The 20,030-nt window shown below is 36.5% G+C and overlaps 1 pseudogene; it reads left to right on the forward strand.

Moving 5' to 3' along the window:
• LOC107594111 (SAM and SH3 domain-containing protein 1-like) overlaps positions 1-20,030 on the forward strand; it is a 122,641-nt pseudogene that overhangs the window by 79,513 nt on the left and 23,098 nt on the right.

Below are 20,030 nucleotides of genomic sequence, written 5' to 3' on the forward strand. Positions count from 1 at the left end.
GAACTTTCACGCTTAGTAACACATACAGCTGCTCCCTCACCACAGTGCAACAGTGAAAACGGACCCCTTTCAAACAGTGTCGCGTTCCGAACATTGTTTAAGCAACATACACCGGTATTGTGGTATTTTAAAAATTCATATCATAACAAAAATAAACACCGGTATTCGGTATGAACCGGTATACCGCCCAGCACCAAGTCCTGTGTTCAATACTAGATGAGAACGACAAGGGTTCTCTTTTAGGAAGAAACAGTGATGTTTTGCAGTTGTAGGTGGAGGTGAAGCTGAAATGAGTTTGCAGTCATGTGGAACTGAAATGTTCATGGTGATCCGTGTCTTTTCTTTCATTCTTCACTTATTTACTTTGGGGTCATTCCATGCCAATGCAACCAGAAATTTTGATTTTGATCTCTTTTTTTGTGGTGAAAGAAAAGCATTAATGAAGAAAAGACAGAATATTAGATGCCATTGATGTATATTTACTGAGTAATCCACTATATTGTAGATGAGATTGAGACAATTTTCACCTGAGATATGGAGCCAGAATACAGGGTTGTACAGAAAGATGGCAGCATCATGCTGAGATTGGTAGGTTTATTGACTTTAGCAATCTTTGTTGCATTATATGCCAATGGTGACCATAGGAAAAAGCATTCTTGTGTTTTTTTCCAAAGTTTGCGTGCCTGTAACTCAAGAGGTATTACATATATCTTAATGTCCTTTTAGATTCTGATTCTTAACAAACTTTCCTTTTGCTATCTTAATTTTTAAGGCCCTATGAGGTTCAGTTCTAGATATGAGGATTTCAGTTTGGCTCCATGAGTAAATTGTTAAATTGTGCACATTTTCAGTGAGCAAAAACAAAATGTGGGTCACTTTCCATAGAGATGATACTTTTTTCTTTTAAAGAGGAATGTCTGAAGAACAAATAATGTTGAAACTAGAAATGTATCTTGTTTTCCTCTATCAAAACAATTGCATTGAACATACCTGTCTGAGTGCCATAAATATTCTTTTCCGAAGTTTGCATGCTTGTAACTCAAGAAGTATTAAAGATATCTCAATATCATATTAGATTCTTGTTCTTAATACATTTTTCTTGTGATATCTTCATTTGTAAGGCCCTATAGTTCACCCCCAGAGATATGGGGATCGCAATGCAGCTCCATTTGTGAATTGTTGAATTTAACCATTTTTCAATGGTCGAAAACCAAATGTGGTCACTTTGCATGTGGCTAATACTTTTATTCTCATTTTGCCGTTGTGTAATATATGATTCCAAAGTCAAGTGCAAGAATCTAAAACCGATTCATGTTCATGTTATTCTAAAAGAAATTCCTTTTTTAAATACACTTTGATCTGCTGAGGTTTGTCAGATGAGATTAATACTAGATATACTGGATTATACTCACTCTTTCATAACGGCTGCTTTAGGTCAAGGTAAGGTCACCAGTAGGATTTGTTATGGTATAGATGTCTTCAGGTCATGCTTCGGTGGTGGAGCTCCAGGTCTCTGTGGAAACATCTGAAGGCAGGGAGGAACTGATTAAATCTTAATTAATACTTTCACAATAGATGCACTTGTTACTCTGAGGTTGGCTTTCTGTATGTGGGTCAGTCGCTGAGAAGTGAGGTCATTGTGACTGGGTCAGTTTATTGACTTTACAGCAGGTGAGAGCATGAGATGTTTTTTTTTTGAGGTGATAACACACTTAGAAATTCTCCCTGCAGACTGATGTGTGGTGGATCACAGACCGTGTTCCAGATCACTCATCCATAGTATAATGCCGGCTCCTTTGAAATAAATTATATAAATTATATAAATATAATGTATGTGGTCTGTTTTCTGGGTGGAAAAAAAAACTATTTTTGCATGATGAGGCAGATGAACTGTGATATTCTGTTTTCATCTGCCTGTACAAGGGTTTGTGACATTTGTGATGTCATAGTGACTGAATCCAGTGATGTGGGGAAATGCTAGGCATAATTATGAAAATTATGAGCCATTAAATATCCATTATATATTTATGATTGTGACAGTTTCAGTACAAAAACACTCTGAAGACCATATCAGCTACACAGTAACAGTAAAAACACTCAGAACACCATAGAAACGGCATAGTTACAGTAAAAAAAACACTCTGAAAACCATAGCAACCAAATATTTACAGTAAAAACAATCTGAACACAATAGCAACCACAGTTGTAGAGCAAAAAATGCTCTTAAGACCATAAAAACCACATACAGTAAAAACCTTGCTGAACACCCATAGATATTTCATAGTTTCAGTAAAAAAAAACATGCTAACACCACAGCAACTACATAGTTACAGTCAAAAAACAATCTGTACACCATTGCAACCTTATAGTTAGTCAAAAACTCTAAACTCCCTAGCAACCAGTTACAGTGCAAACCATTTAGAACACAATAGCAACATCATAGTTACAGTAAAAACTACTTAAAACACCATAGCAACCACACAGATACAGTAAAAACCCTTCTGTACAGCCTAGAAACTTCATAGTAACCGTGAAAACCATTCAAAACACCATAGCAACTACATAGTTACAGTTAAAACAATCTGAATGCGACAGCAACCGCAGAATTACAGTTAAATCTTAATTAATACTTTCACAATAGATGCACTTGTTACTCTGAGGTTGGCTTTCTGTATGTGGGTCAGTCGCTGAGAAGTGAGGTCATTGTGACTGGGTCAGTTTATTGACTTTACAGCAGGTGAGAGCATGAGATGTTTTTTTTTTGAGGTGATAACACACTTAGAAATTCTCCCTGCAGACTGATGTGTGGTGGATCACAGACCGTGTTCCAGATCACTCATCCATAGTATAATGCCGGCTCCTTTGAAATAAATTATATAAATTATATAAATATAATTATATAAATATAATGTATGTGGTCTGTTTTCTGGGTGGAAAAAAAAACTATTTTTGCATGATGAGGCAGATGAACTGTGATATTCTGTTTTCATCTGCCTGTACAAGAATTTGTGACATTTGTGATGTCATAGTGACTGAATCCAGTGATGTGGGGAAATGCTAGGCATAATTATGAAAATTATGAGCCATTAAATATCCATTATATATTTATGATTGTGACAGTTTCAGTACAAAAACACTCTGAAGACCATAGCAGCTACACAGTAACAGTAAAAACACTCAGAACACCATAGAAACGGCATAGTTACAGTAAAAAAAACACTCTGAAAACCATAGCAAACAAATATTTACAGTAAAAACAATCTGAACACAATAGCAACCACAGTTGTAGAGCAAAAAATGCTCTTAAGACCATAAAAACCACATACAGTAAAAACCTTGCTGAACACCCATAGATATTTCATAGTATCAGTAAAAAAAAACATGCTAACACCACAGCAACTACATAGTTACAGTCAAAAAACAATCTGTACACCATTGCAACCTTATAGTTACAGTAAAAAACACTAAACTCCCTAGCAACCAGTTACAGTGCAAACCATTTAAAACACAATAGCAACATCATAGTTACAGTAAAAACTACTTAAAACACCATAGCAACCACACAGATACAGTAAAAACCCTTCTGTACAGCCTAGAAACTTCATAGTAACCGTGAAAACCATTCAAAACACCATAGCAACTACATAGTTACAGTTAAAACAATCTGAATGCCACAGCAACCGCAGAATTACAGTAAAAAAAAAACACCCAAGCAATTGGTTGCAGTGCAAACCTTTTAGAACACCCTAGCAACTGCATGGTTACGGTAAAAGTCCCTACAGTAAAACTACTCAGAACACTATAGCAACTCCATAGTTACAGTCCAAAACATTTGAACCCCCTAGCAACCACATATAATGCAAAGCAGTCAGGGCATCCTAGATACCACAGTTACAGTAAAAAATAAAAAAACACATTGAACAGCCTAGCAACCACATACAGTGCAAACAATTTAGAACACCTTAGCAACTGCATAGTTACAGTAAAATTCCCTCTGAATACCGCAGCAACTGCATAGTTGTGTGCAAATCATTCTGAACACCCTAGCAACCACATAAACATTCTGAACACCCTAGCAACCACATAAACATTCTGAAAACCCTAGAAACTACAAAAACATTCTGAAAACCGTAGCAACTGCAAAGTAACTGTAAAATCCACTCTGAACACCTTAGCAATTACATAGCGATACACTGGCAACCTCTAGTATAAATTTAGTTTCATGTTGGTGATCTGCGTAGCAGCCTGTCTTATATTGATATTGCTCCAAGATATTCCTTTTGTTTTCAGGTTTAAAGACCATATTGCATTATATCTGATGGATGTTATTCCATATGCAAACACAAGCATAGTATTATGGGAGATGGTTTAAGTGTTTTTGTTTGGCAGTGTTTGGGTTTATCGTGTGACAGGAACGCATGGGTGACTGACAGCTGGCTACAAAGAGGCGCTTCTGTTTAACCCTGTGTGTCTCCAGAGACCTGTCAAAATTCACTTAGCTTTCTGTCCTCGTTAGACGGGCCACACAGACACCACCCTGCTGCCCGGGAGGTCGTCACACCAGGTTTAAAGACCATATTGCATTATATCTGATGGATGTTATTCCATATGCAAACACAAGCATAGTATTATGGGAGATGGTTGAAGTGTTTTTGTTTGGCAGTGTTTGGGTTTATCGTGTGACAGGAACGCATGGGTGACTGACAGCTGGCTACAAAGAGGCGCTTCTGTTTAACCCTGTGTGTCTCCAGAGACCTGTCAAAATTCACTTAGCTTTCTGTCCTCGTTAGACGGGCCACACAGACACCACCCTGCTGCCCGGGAGGTCGTCACAGTCAAAACAGATGCAGTGTCTTAAACACAGAGCTCGGCGCATTTACAGTCTGCTCAGTTTATATACTGTAGAAGATCTGTCCACTGGGAGTGTCATGCTTCTTTCATTTGTCACTATTAATGTCAATGTGAAATTATGTTATTTCTGTTCTTAATGTAAGTTTCTGATTCTATTGTGCATGGTTGATGTTATTCTAAAGTGACAAAAGGGATGTTTTCATAATATTTTGTCAAAATTCTCTGCCTCTGTAATGACTTTCCTGTCATTGTTTTTGGTGATGCTTTCTGAAAGAGTTACCGCAGTTATTTAACAGTTAACCCAAAATTGAAAATGTGCTGAAATTGTACTCATCCTCAGGCCATCCAAGATGAGTTTGTTTCCTTATGGGAATAGATTTAGAGAAATGTAGCACTGCATCACTTGCTCACCAGTGGATCCTCTGCAGTGAGTGGGTGCCGTCAGAATGAGAGTCCAAACAGCTGATAAAAACATCACAATAAAAAAAAAAAAGCTGAGTGTTTGTAAGAAACTAATCCTTCCTTAAGACATTTTTTAATGAGAGTCCAAACAGCTGATAAAAACATCACAATAAAAAAAAAAAGCTGAGTGTTTGTAAGAAACTAATCCTTCCTTAAGACATTTTTAACTTCAAACCATTGCTTTTGGCTAAAATAATATGAGTCATCTATTCATAATATTGCTTCCTCCAGTGGAAAGACATCTCGTCTGAATTAGGAGAGAAATATGTACAGATCAAGCACCGTTCACAAACCAAAACCGCTCTAAATAAATATATCAGTGGATTTTGATGTGCGATGACAACAGGAGATGGACTTTTTCACTAAAGGAAGTGTTATTATGAATTGTGGACTCTTATTTTGGGCCAGAAGCAACGGTTTAAAGTTGAAATGCCTTAATGATGGAATTGTTTCTTACAAACATGCAGCTTTTCGCTTCACATTAATTGATGGACTGGAGTGGTGTGGATTATTGTGATGTTTTTATCAGCTGTTTGGACTCTCATTCTGACGGCACCCATTCACTGCAGAGGATCCATTCGTGATGTAATGCTAAATTTCTCCAAATCTGTTCCCATAAAGGAACAAACTCATTTACATCTTGGATGGCCTGAGTATATTTTCAGCTAATTTTCATTTTTGGGTGAACTATTCCTTTAATGTTTATAGGGAATCAAGTCTCACAACTTTTTTCACTACTCAATATACTGTTTTAAATATGTCACATTATGAAAGTAAAATGGGGTGTAGATGCTGTATCACTTATATTGCTGATATTTATATGGTGAGTGATTTGCTTTAAACCATAATCAGCAACAAAATAACATGAAGATGCATTCGTAAAATGCAGTGCACTCACACAATGGGTTCATAAATTATAATTAGTGGATGTAATTGGCACATAAATGTTGATTAGTATAATTGTGTGAGATGCTGGAGCGTCAAAACATCTGGCAAACCTCTGAATCATCCTTGATTTTTTTAAGAGGGCAGAATTAAAGCCACGTAATGCAAAACTAAATAAATAAGCTGAATGAAGAATGAATTTTCTGTGCACAGCTGCGGCCCGTTGGATGTGCTTTTGGCTATTCAGACACAGAGGGTCATGCTGAGTTCACAATCACACAACATGAGCAACACGGGACGGTTACGACCCCAAGAGAGCCAGATATCCAGTGTCTGGAAGCATTACGCTAGATTTTGACTGATTGCTGTTATGGCCATGAGTCACATGTGTTCTCGCTTGACTGGATGACTGGAACAAACAACAAACAGAAAGTCAAGCCCTGATGTGAATCACTCTGTTGCGAGAGCTGTGTGATTCTGTAACTCTCACTAAAGGGGCCAGATTCTTGGATTCTCCACTTATAATGTTAGACGAGGTTTCTTGTGCCAAAAAAGTTGTAAACGCTATCTGAATCTTGGACAATTAAACAGGCTGTTTGACTTGTAAGGGCAAATATACAGTATATATGAAGAGTTCAGATGCAAAAGCCTCTAAATGCCATCTGAAATTTTCTTCTAAAATTATAATTTTGATCAGGCTCCTATATTTGTTCATTTATTTCACTTTAATGGCATAGAAAATGAGCCTCTAAATGCCATCTGAAATTTTCTTCTAAAATTATAATTTTTATCAGGCTCCTATATTTGTTCATTTATTTCACTTTAATGGCATAGAAAATGATATATATATACATACATGTACATATGCTCCGGCGGTGAAACAATGGCGGACTGATGACAGCTCACTCAGGGCGGGTCTGAGGTAAGACACCAGTCCAGTCTGTGCTGAAACACTACTGTCAATCAAACTATCGTGGGAGGGGCCTGTCTGTGTGACATCACACAGACTGAGATCGGCTCGATTTGAGAAAGGGGTGGATAATATATCATTATAGGGTGGTTGTGTACACACACTGCCAACACACATTTCAGTTCAAACAACTTGTAAAAGTGTATGTAGCATCCTATGACCCCTTTAACAAAATTACTAAAACTTTTACTAAAATGAAAATGTAAAACTAATAACTAATTTAAAATAATTAAAACTATAATAGTGTCTTAATAATACTAAAATAGCACTGGGCATGTGCTCGTGGCGATTTCTGAACAACCAGTTTTTGCAGCTTAATTTCTACAAATGGTCTGACTTGTGAACATTAGGTTATGTCTGCATGGAAATCAGAAGTGTATATATTTCAGAAGTGGCCTCTTAGTGGTCTAGAGTACAGTATAGAGTGAGTTCAGACAAACAGTGTGATGTGAAATCCAGAGAAGAGACGCGGACAGACAGGCTCAGTTTCTCTGCCGGTGCACTGGTGCGCAAAAATGCCCTTTCTGGCACTGGCACTGCTATCACTGCGCCCTCTGGCATGTGCCCCGCCGTCCACAAATACACACAGACGTGATGCAGATCCCCGACCGGCCATCTGCCACTGATCTAATGATGTCCAGAACCACAAACAGACTCCCAGCCACTTCCTCTTACAGTCTCACAGATCAATAGTGCTGTGTAAATGAATGTGAGTTTGTGAATGTAGTATCTGTGAGTGTTTGAGAGACAACGGCATGCTACAACAAAACTAGATCACTCTCATTATAATTACTGAAAGGTATCACTGCAGCCATTTGACAATGTTGGTGTTTAAGCACAGTCCATGTGAGTTTTACTTCATTGATTTATTTCAAGATTTGCTTTGAAGGATTTAGTGGTATTGGTTACTACTGTTAATACGAATATTCCCTCTTTGAGTCTATAGGATTTTTTCCTATTTCATACTTAATTGTTCACCAGGTGAAATTGCTTCTAAAGTAACATCACACCTTTAATCAATGAGGCACATGATTTGGACTGGTACTGTGAATATATACCATGGCATTAGTGGTTTTTGTACAGGTTTTCAGAAGTTATATAGTCTGAACACTGATGTCAGTCCAGCAGTCAAACCTCTTCTGATTCACAGAGACATGAAAGTCTTGCTGTCTGCTGCCATCTGCTGGTGTTTACAGCTCTGTTTGTTCAGATGAATTCTGTTGATGAGTCTTTGTGAGCTTAAGTTGTTCACCAAACAATTAGTAGTAGTAGTTATATTGTGGCAAAAATATATTATATTATTATGCATCATATTTTGCTCTCAAATAAAAAAGAAACAGGAAATTCTTTTTGCATAAATAAGATAAATATTTTATTATTATATTATGCAAGTCATATTTTTCTTTTTATTATATTATGTTGTTATGCTATGTTATGCATGCCATACTCTATTTTATATATATATATATATATATATATATATATATACATAACTGTGGTGGCAGTATCTGCTCTGACTGTCCCACAGCTGGAGAGAGAGAGGGAGAGCTCCACCCTGCGGTATATTTCATGTCATTTGCTCTCACCGCTGGCTGGCCGCCTGCGTGATGGATGTGTGGGGGTCAGTCCTCCGTCAGAGCAGCATGTTTTGTTCTCTGAGTGGCCAGCGAAAGTTTAAGCAGTCAAACGGTGCTTCAGACATGCATGTCGAGGACTGAGGAGCCGCATGTTAGACTCTAAATCAGTGGTGAGTGTGACTTTTCAATGGGGGTTTGGCTTTGTTCTCCAATGGAACTTTCATGATTGCTTTAAATTAGTTAACAGACCTGAATGTGTGAATATGAATGTGTTGTCAATGCTTTTTAAGATCTCTTCATTGATGCTGCTCAAACTTTCAGGTTAGTTTGTTTTAAATCGTTAACATTGTTAAACAATTTTTCTGCCTAAGCTTTTTAATGGCATTTATAGATTATTTTATAGATAATTACAGTTTTAGATTGTGTCTTGTTTGGGGGGTATTATTTTAAGAAATAGTAAAAAAAAGTAAAGTTTGAAAACCTCGTATTAACTTGCATTAGAATGTTCAGTATTTGCATACAGAATTCCTATTGGTCTTCTTTCTCACATGTAGTTGGATACTGAATTCCCGTTGGTCTTTTTTCTTTGGATACTGAATATTTTTCAACGATCTTTTCCTTCTTGCATCTGTTTATCTTCAGCACTGACACATTTATAACATTTAAAATATAAGATAACTTTGCCCCATCTTGACGGGTAAACAAAAAAAATAAACTATAGACTTTCTGAGAGCATCCCATGTGACAACTAGCCCCGTTCTGCTCTGTTTAATCTGGAAGTTCAAGCTTGTCTGGCTTTGATTATGATTTAGGAGATGTCATTCATTTGGTTGTTCTTGCTCAGATCCTAAACTCCACTTACTGTGTGAACGTCCAACTTGTAAGACAAGATCACAAAATATGAGTTTTTTTGTGCTGTAAATAGAAAGTTTGGCCACTGACCTTCCATAGTCAACACATTGTTAGTTAATTTCTCTCATGAAAAACTGAAATGTCTGTTTGAACATGATGAAATAGGAATAAAAAATTCTTCATCCTTCCTTTCCTTCATTTGATTAATGTTTTTGTTTCACTGCCTTTAATTCACGCAGATTTCAGTAAATTAAATATTGTATTTGTGCGCATTTTAGAATGTGATCATGAGAATCTCAACTTAGAAGGAGCAAATGAATGATGTGCTTTAACATGATGAAATGAAGGATGTGCGTTGAACTAAAGACAAGAAGTGGCTGAGGAACAGATCAGAGCATATGTACTTGATTAAAGAACCTCTCTGGTTTAAACGTTTCAGCACGCTCATGGATCCCGCAGGCAGAGCAAGAGCAAACCAAGAATTCCTCACACGCTTGCAAAGGTCTCCAGCTGCAGAACATCGTTTCTAAACTTTTTAAGACACATTTGTGCGTGGGCTAATCAATGACAGTGATGCAGCTGAAATGTATCCTGCTTGTGTCATTTCCTGTTTCCCGGTGCCAGAACGTGTCCCGCCTGCTTTATGGAGCATGTGTGTGTGCAAATGTAGGTTAGCTACTGATGTGGTTTAAGCACTTAAGTTGATATTTGGTGACGAGACCCTGTCGTGTATATCAGGATCTCTGGTTTCCTTCAAAATGAATCGGAGGAGGAATAGAGTGCGCTTTAACTAAGAATTTGTGACAGGAACATTTGCAAATGGATTTTGAACAAAATCATAAAGAAAATCATACTTGCAAAAGTTGCTGCCAAGCTTGGGTGTTCTGAATAGTACTCTGGTGTTGCTATGTGGTTGCTGGGGTGTTCTTTGTGGTTGCTAAGGTTCACTGTAAAAAAAAAATCTGTGACATTTACGGTAAAATACCGGCAGCTGTGGTTGCCAGACCTTCACCGTAAAAAATATGGTAGCAACATTTTAGGTTTTACAGACTTAACTTTAATTCACAATAAAATACCGTATTTCATAACTGATGTAATGTTAATAAACCAAAATATTGAAGTACTAATATCTGTTTTGAACCATTGTAATGCACTGATAACCACCAAAAACTGGTGGTGATGAGAAAGTCACAAGATGAACCAACGCTCATCACACACAGCTTTTCTTCAAGCTGAGGAGGGCAATACTTATATAGAGAAGGTGCACAGTGTCATTCACACTAACACTAAACCCCATCACGGTGACACACATGATTCTGAAATAATGCAATAAACATTAATTTAACAACATTAGATGTAAGATTAAACCCTAACGTACACAACTGATAAGAAAAAAAACTAAGAAAAAACGTTATTTCAACAAAAAAAACATCAAATATGAAGTGTCATGCAAGGAATGCTGGGAGTGTCAATTTACAGTTTGCTACTGTAAATTATACAATGAATTTTTCTTTTTCACTTCCAAAAAACATTTTTAACAGTATTTTACTGTAAAATTACATTAAATGTAATTAAATGTATTTACTGAATATAGTATGGAAACTTACTGTTAACCAGTTAACAGGTTTTTACTGTAGCATTTTTACAGTCTTTTACTGTTAAAATCACAATCATTTTTTTACAGTGTGTAGTTTCTCACTGAAAGTCCACATTTAAGTCTATGTGAAATTCTGGTCTATAGATATGACTTCTGTGTACGTCTGTGGAATTCCCTCATTTGATCATAAACCAGGACAAAATAAATATAAATAAGAAACAGTAATGTCCTAGCAACTACGTAGCACCATGCTAAAACAGTCTATCATCTATGATGGCAATAGTCCAGTTTAGATTAAAAATCCGGTTTTGAAACCTTTAATGTAATCCCTTATGTTTCAGACAAAAACATTTTTAATTAATTAGATTTTGGGTTATTTGACTTCTCATAGCATGTTGCTTCAGACTATAATGGAAAAGAAGACATCCAAAACACACCTTTAAGTGTTTATTTTATTCCAATTACAATACTTTATAGACTGTTTTTGTCAAAATGAGTTTTTTTTTTCTCTGCTTCAGCAGCACTTGCAACAAACTTTACAGTTTTGTTCCTGTATTCTGAAGGTTTTTACAAAGAGGTTTAATTATGTATCATTCACCTGATACATAATTAAATACAGAACGTTTTATTCATAAAAACAGGGTGAAAATGTATTTTTCCTCACTGTTGACAGCTATAATCAACAATATCCACTGAACCTGGCCTTATCCAGTCTTCAAATTTTTGTTCTGAAAATATTTGCAAATAAGTGCATATTGGATTAGATCATGCCTAATTTCCATATTTAAACATAACATTTCAGAAAACTTGTAATTCAATTTTTTTTTGCAATTGTTAATTTAATCAATCAACTGGGAAAGTACTGTATGGTGATATCTATTAGTTACATTTTTTACCCTGTTCACCTGGGTTGTCTTAAAATAGCTATCCTCGTGTAGCTGAAGTCTGAGGTTGGCAGCAGGTCCGTATGAAATGTAATTAATGCGACAGCCACATTCCCCTCAGAGATATCGTCTCCCAGGAGCTGTTGAAAACTAATTGAGGTGAATGTGGCTTGACCCTGGGCTACTCTTACAGTCCTGCAGTCAGATAACCCGGGGAATTAGAGCCATTATGGCTGGTGTGATATTCCCCGTCATCCCATTCATCAAGCACAGGATCCCTGGTTAATGAGGAGGTGCAGTCGGCTCCCGTTTGACCGGCTCCACAGAGAGGAGAAGATAAATGAGCTGCTGCTCAGCCGGGACCGTCATCCCGACACATGCTGAGACCCTCGAGTGGTGTGACATTGTACCTCATTTAAAACCCCGTTAACTAAAATGTCATGCTCATGTCCCGGTGGTGGGTTGAGATGTTTGATGTAAGGTTTGAATGAATTAATTGCACTAGCCGGTGATTTTATGTTCAGATTTGCATTTATGTAATGTGCAAGGAATTCATTTCTTGATGATTAACATAAGTTCTTCTTAATAGTAAATTATATAAGAGTGTCAACTTTAATTTTAATAAATAAATGTGTGTGTGATTTATATTTGTTTCTAATTTATATTATATTTCAAATTTATATTTACTATTATATATATCATTTGTACTTAATTATATATATAATATAATATATGTACAATGTATATATAATTGTATTTATTTATATATAATATATACAATTAAATAAATATAAAATAGTAAATAAATACATTAACCTATATAAATAAATATAAATTAAATTAGAAAAATCTATCTGTCTGTCTTTTTCTTTCTTTTTTTTTTTTTTAATTTTGGGGTGAAAAAATGTGACCTGCATATGATCATAAGCTTTGTGAGAGTTCTCTCTGACAGTTTAGAATTGATTTCCATGCATAATTCATATGCGGTTACGATCAATTCATGCACACATACATGTGCATGAATACTTCATAGCTCTTTTTAATGGCTTGAAAATTGCTCTTTGCATGCAATGAAAGGGCTGCACACAAGAGACAGCGGGCAGATCATGTGACTGCACCATAATAAAGTGTTTATCACAGGCTGGCTGTGTTGGGCAGCTCAGACCAGCCTTTTCTCTTTAGCATCGCTGGCTTTCTTAACTGATGAAAAGTGGCCAGATTTCGCGCAGCTTTGACTGGAGGGCATGTCACTTAATAAATGAATGGTTCTCTCTTCGAGGACAGTCAAGCTAGTCACAGAGAGCGCGACCACGAGACCCCTGTGCCTCTCGCGCTGGAGGAATGCGCATGTTTTCAGCTAGATGAAGGAAGCGTCTCATATCATCTCAGGCTGCACACAAGAGACAGCGGGCAGATCATGTGACTGCACCATAATAAAGTGTTTATCACAGGCTGGCTGTGTTGGGCAGCTCAGACCAGCCTTTTCTCTTTAGCATCGCTGGCTTTCTTAACTGATGAAAAGTGGCCAGATTTCGCGCAGCTTTGACTGGAGGGCATGTCACTTAATAAATGAATGGTTCTCTCTTCGAGGACAGTCAAGCTAGTCACAGAGAGCGCGACCACGAGACCCCTGTGCCTCTCGCGCTGGAGGAATGCGCATGTTTTCAGCTAGATGAAGGAAGCGTCTCATATATAACAATCGAGTATAACAATCTATTTTGTGCCTCAGATCTTCTCTGCATTCGTCGATATGAAATTACAGCATTTTCTTGAAGACGACACTGCGTTTGAGCCATTTTTAGCAAATTGCAGTTTAGCTTTTTAACCCAAGACATGCTTGATTATTTGAAAAGAGATCTCCCATGTTTTTCCATACATTTGCTGAGGACTGTGGGAAAAGAAATACAAACAGTGTGTCAGAGTTTCACAGTGGTCACTCTACTTTTAGATCGTGTCTGTGAGAATACAGAAACAAACCCCAGTATGACTATAACTGAGCAGAATGAGTGTGTTAAACCATCTGAACAGTGCTGAACACTAGATATGTGCGTCCAGTGTTCGAACTACACCGTGGACTTTGGGGAGCCCACTTTTTTTTTTTATAATGGGGGGGTTGCACTGCTTGCGCGTGATGCTCATGACAAGAATAGCATGTATAGTTATCTTTATTGAAGTGAATTAGGTTTAAATCGCCGTCATGCATGAATGAATGATATTTTTGCAATTTTACACATAATAATCCACGATGCACGTCAAAATAATACATTGTCAGTATTTTTTGAGACCCCCCAAAATTTCACAAATCACGTTTTCATGGGAGCCCATGTCTTATTAAGGGGAGCCGAGCTCCCTGTAGTTCGCACCCTGTGTGCGTCATATTTTCAAAACTGACTAGTGGCTGGTTTGCCTGACTAGCTGACTAATTAGTATTAAGGAAGCATTGTGAAATTAGGCTAGTTCAAGGTTCACTTGACTTTATTAAACATGTTTCTTAGGGGGCTTGTTTATGTTTAGCAAGTTCTTACCATCCAGTAAATGCACATTTTCCTTTCCACTACAATTGTACATTGTTTAAATGAATATTTCTTCTGAACATGAAGATTTTTTTGAAAATGTACTCTGCAATGAATGGGTGCCGTCAGAATGAGAGTCCAAACAGCTGATAAAAACATCTCAATAATCCACACCACTCCAGTCCATCAGTTAATGTCTTGTGAAGCGAAAAGCTGTGTTTGAAAGAAACAAATTCATCATTAAGATGGTTTTAACTTCAAATATGAGTCCTCTATCCATAATATTGCTTTCTCCAGTGAAAAAGTAATCTTGTCTGAATCAGGAGAGAAATCTGCACAGATCAAGCACCGTTCACATGCCAAAACAGCTCTAAACAAATATGTAGGTGGATTTTGATGACAACAGGAGATGGACTTTTCAGTGGAGGAAGCGTTATTATGGATTAGTTCAAATGTCTTAATTGATGGATTTGTTTCTTATAAACATGACGGCACCCATTCACTGCAGAGGATCCGATTTTATCAAATAAACGTCAATTAAAATACAATATTTAAAAACGTATTTTATTTCAGCTGGTCGCCAAGGCAACATTTCTAATTTTCATTTTATTTTAACTTGAAGTACTACAATAACTAAAACTAAAAATGAAATTAATCTTAAGTATATAGACATGTTTTTTTTTTTTTTTTATCTAACGAAAATGACAAAAACATACAACAAAATTACTAATTAAGTGAAATTAAATTAAAAGACAGAAAATATAGAAGTAAAAACTAATTCAAAATATTAATAAAATCTATAATAGTATATCACTGATAATAAAATCCAAGTGGTGTTTGCCAACCGATGTTGTGGATGGTTACCTAAGCAGTTGCTAAGGTGATCTAAATGCTTTTTAGCACATTGCTTAAGGTGTTCAGAGTCCTTAATAGTGCATTGCTATGTGGTTGCTAGGGTGCTCTAAGTGGTTACTAGGGTGTTGTTAGGGTATTCTGAGTGATGCAAAGTGGTAAAGTCAAGTGAAAATCAAAAGTCTGGTCACATAGAGTAGTAACTGCATACATCTTTTCAACAAACAACAAACTGCATGAATAAAGCTACTGTAAGCCGTTTGTCAAATAACTCATTATTCATTCAAATCGTTAATAATATGAACGATAATAATACTGCTGCTGCAAGCAGTGCTAATTAATGACTTTATACATAACATATAGACCTATTTATCAGTTAAACTCATCTCATGCTCGTCTTATTTTGGTTGTTGTGTTTGTTTTTATAATGAATCTCCTTGTTGCTGTCTTCCGAGGCTGTCTGGCTGTTGAATGGCCGTCTCTGAGGCTCATTGATGTGTGTAAATCTGAGCCAAGTCAGTCTTTGGAAGTGTCACTTCCTCCAGCACAGCGCAGCTCAGTCTGTGAATATTAATCACCCTCAATGAGCTGCTCAGTGTCTGTGAACATCAGCCATCAACACGCAGGTGCGCTCAGACTCAGACTGACTGGGATCCCGCACTCATGCAGGAGAATAAAAGCCAGTTAAAAGCTTTTCTAAAAGGACTCAACAAGTTATTCTCATTTCTCAGCTCTGCTCTGTTCTGTTTTTAATGCGTTTCATTGACTGCTGTATATTTCAGTGGTGGATCTCGTGCTGTTTGATTCCAGTTGGCTCTGATTTATATTTGGTCATCTGATTGTTGGACAGCAGGAGTGTTAAAGCCAGAAGACTTTCCAGATTTGTGCATTTCTCTTTAATAATTTAGCCATGAGTGGTGCATTATGTTTTTACCATCTGAAGACAGGATGAAGAGCATTTGGCTCTTGCTGTCTTTCTCGCTGTCTGTGAGGTTGTGCCTTTAAATCTCAGTTTTATATTTGGAGCAGTATATTATAACTTTGACTATGGATAATGAAACAAAGGCTGATCAAGAAATTTGTGAGGATTTGAGCTCACCAGACCGTTTTTCGCGTGTATGGGCAGACCTGATGAATATCTTGGTAAGTTTGTGAATTTTTATTTTTAGTGTCTTCCAGAAAGTGTTTTGTTTTGTTTTGTTTTGTTTTGTTTTGTTTTGTTTTGTTTTGTTTTGTTTTGTTTTGTTTTGTTTTGTTAATTATTATTAATATTTAATATTGTTATTTTTAAGATTATTCTTGTGATTATTAGTATTATAATGTGGATGTTTAGTGTGTATTTATTTATCTATTTAAGTTCTCTTTAGCATGCATCCTACATCTTCAGCATATTTGTTGTTTTTAAATCATATTTAGTGAAAGCATATGGATTTACTTTGTGTTTAATGTCACATTTGATATTGTTGTTATTTAATATTAAGCCTGGGGATGTGATACTTGATATCTGATGACAATTCACTTGAATAATGTAAAAATGAGACCCAGTAGCCTTTTAAATGTCATTGTTTTAATGTCAAGTGTTTTTTCAGTGCCGTGGGTCATTTGACCAGCATTTCAACTGAGGTCAACTGAGGGACTTTGTTCTAGAAGTCACATCATTTAATGTAGTTATTTATTTGTCTGCTTTAAAAGAGTTTCTTCCTGCATCCCAAACCTTTCTCATCGCCAGCAAAGTGTATAGTGTGCCATGCTTATATGGGTGACATAGTTGACTAAAACTTCAGTGTGCTAAAAATATTTGAGGGAAATATAGGAAAAAATATAGGAGATGAGCTTGCAGATCTTGAGATGATGCTTTGCCCTCTGGGTCTCCAGTGAGTAAACGAGAGAGTACCAGGAATACCAGGAAGACATGCTGAGGGAAAGTTGATTTCTTCTGACCTGGAATATTGGCTTTTAGGCCAATACACACCATAACCACCACCATGGAGGCTGATAAGGCTCAGAGTCTATCTGAAGCAGCTTTCAAAGGCCCAACCCTGCTCTTTTGACTGTTGCTTAGTCTGAGAACTGGATATACATCACAATTCTGCAAGATTATAGAGGCGGTTTTCTCCTCACTGCTGTTTTCAGACTGCAGATAATGGTTGTATTGTTTGTGTGTGTTGTAGGATGGCTCTCTGGGTAACATCGAGGATCTGGCCCAAGAGTATTCAGAGTATTACAACACATCCTACAGCGAAGTGTGTGACAGAATGGAGGAGTTACGCAAACGCAGAGTCACTCAAGAAGCAGAGACGGTAAAATGCTTACATGAGACTCTATTTAAAGCATATTTTGCTTTTCTTTTTTTTCAGTAAAGTCCATTACTGTTGAGGTTGGTAAGGTTTTGCAATGTTTTTGAAAGATGTCTCTTCTGCTCACCAAAATACAGAAAAAAACAGTAATATCGTGGAATATTATTACAATTTCAATTAAGTGTTTTTATTTAAACATATTTTTAATTCCTCTGATGCAAAGCTGAATCTTCAGTGTCACATGATCCTTCAGGAATCATTCTAATATGCTGATTTGCTGCTCAACAAACACTTATTATTATCAATGTTGAAAACAGTGCAATTCATATTTTTGTGGAAACCATGATGCAGTATTTTTTTCTGGACTTTTTTAATGAATAGAATGTTCAAAAAATGTTTTTTAACATTATAAATGTCGTTACTGTCACTTTTAATGAATTTAATGCATCATTGCTGAATAAAAGTGTTGCATTTTACAAAAAAAAAAAAAAAAAACCTGACCAGAAATTTTTCAAGTAGTCTAGCATTTCAAAAAGCCCGGAAATCCTGATTTTTTTTCCCTCTGTGAAATATTGCGTCACAATGAAAATGATGGTTAGATGTGTCATTTGGTTCGACTAGATAAGGGTTATCAGAGAATAAGGAATGAGCAGTTTGTCATTGAGGGCTTTGTTTAAATTTCTGTATGACTTTGTTTCTCAGGGAAAGGCTGAATCAACAACATCCCTTCAGCTGCGGTTGGAAATCCAGGTGGGTAATGAATCACGGTCAGCGGAGGGAATGATCCGTCCAGGAAGTTGTGCTTTTATGGGAAAGTGACACTAATAGTGTCATCTTTACTCTTTGTTCAAACACTATCTCAGTCTGAATTTGTTGTTAAGAGTCTAAAATGTCTTAATTTTTCCTCCCAGGAGTCACTGGGTCTGTCTAGCGCCGTGTCCACACCTGAGGTCGAGAGGAGGTACGTGTGTGTTGTTGCATTTTCAGCATTTCTCATCCAATCTTTGCAAACTGTGCTTGATCCAAGAACACGATTAAGGGACTTTCTAGTCGCAAATGTTTAAGATTCCATTAGAGCTGGTCTGACAACGAGAAATGAGATATTTAGAGTTCCTGGATTTACATGAATGAGACACGGCAGGCCTGAAAGTTACTCAACAATGAAATGCATCCGGTCATCGGGACATTGGAGATGATGCATGCATTTCCTGTTGACCTCTTTATTCTTCATTTCTCTTTTTCCTTCCTTCCATTGTGCACTGGATGAGATATCATCTGAATCGCCACCATTGGCATGTTAATACATGTAATGCACGAGTCAATTTAGTTATTTTTGTGTCATTGTTCACAATTTCGACTACATTGATGAAGGAAAACTTATTATAAAACAGATTCTTGTGGATGAGCCACAGTCAAAGCTATTGTGAAATAAAACAATAAGCGACAAAAGACCACATACAGTGATTTTACCATAGTTAAAGGATGGTAATTGTGGTAAACCCCCCTAAAAATGATCAAATCACTGTAATGTCTCTCAGGGTTTATTGCATTTAGAAAAGACGCCTATATTCAATAGTTTAACATATAATTAATGGTAAAAGAAATTAATACTTTTATTCAGCAAGGGTGTATTAAATTGATCCTGTTGACCTCTTTATTCTTCATTTCTCTTTTTCCTTCCTTCCATTGTGCACTGGATGAGATATCATCTGAATCGCCACCATTGGCATGTTAATACATGTAATGCACGAGTCAATTTAGTTATTTTTGTGTCATTGTTCACAATTTCGACTACATTGATGAAGGAAAACTTATTATAAAACAGATTCTTGTGGATGAGCCACAGTCAAAGCTATTGTGAAATAAAACAATAAGCGACAAAAGACCACATACAGTGATTTTACCATAGTTAAAGGATGGTAATTGTGGTAAACCCCCCTAAAAATGATCAAATCACTGTAATGTCTCTCAGGGTTTATTGCATTTAGAAAAGACGCCTATATTCAATAGTTTAAAATATAATTAATGGTAAAAGAAATTAATACTTTTATTCAGCAAGGGTGTATTAAATTGATCAAAAGTGACATATATAATGTCACAAAGGAGTTCTATTTCAAATAAATGCTGTTCTTTTGAACTTCATTAAAAACCAAGAAAAAAATTATCACGTTTTGCACAAAAATATTAATCAGTACAACTGTTTTCAACACTGATAATAATATGAATGTTTCTTGAGCAGCAAATCAGCATATTAGAATGATTTCTGAAGGATCATGTGACACTGAAGACT

The sequence above is a fragment of the Sinocyclocheilus grahami genome, unplaced genomic scaffold (genome assembly GCF_001515645.1).
Source record: "Sinocyclocheilus grahami isolate Dianchi unplaced genomic scaffold, SAMN03320097.WGS_v1.1 scaffold179.1, whole genome shotgun sequence".
Lineage (NCBI taxonomy): Eukaryota > Metazoa > Chordata > Actinopteri > Cypriniformes > Cyprinidae > Sinocyclocheilus > Sinocyclocheilus grahami.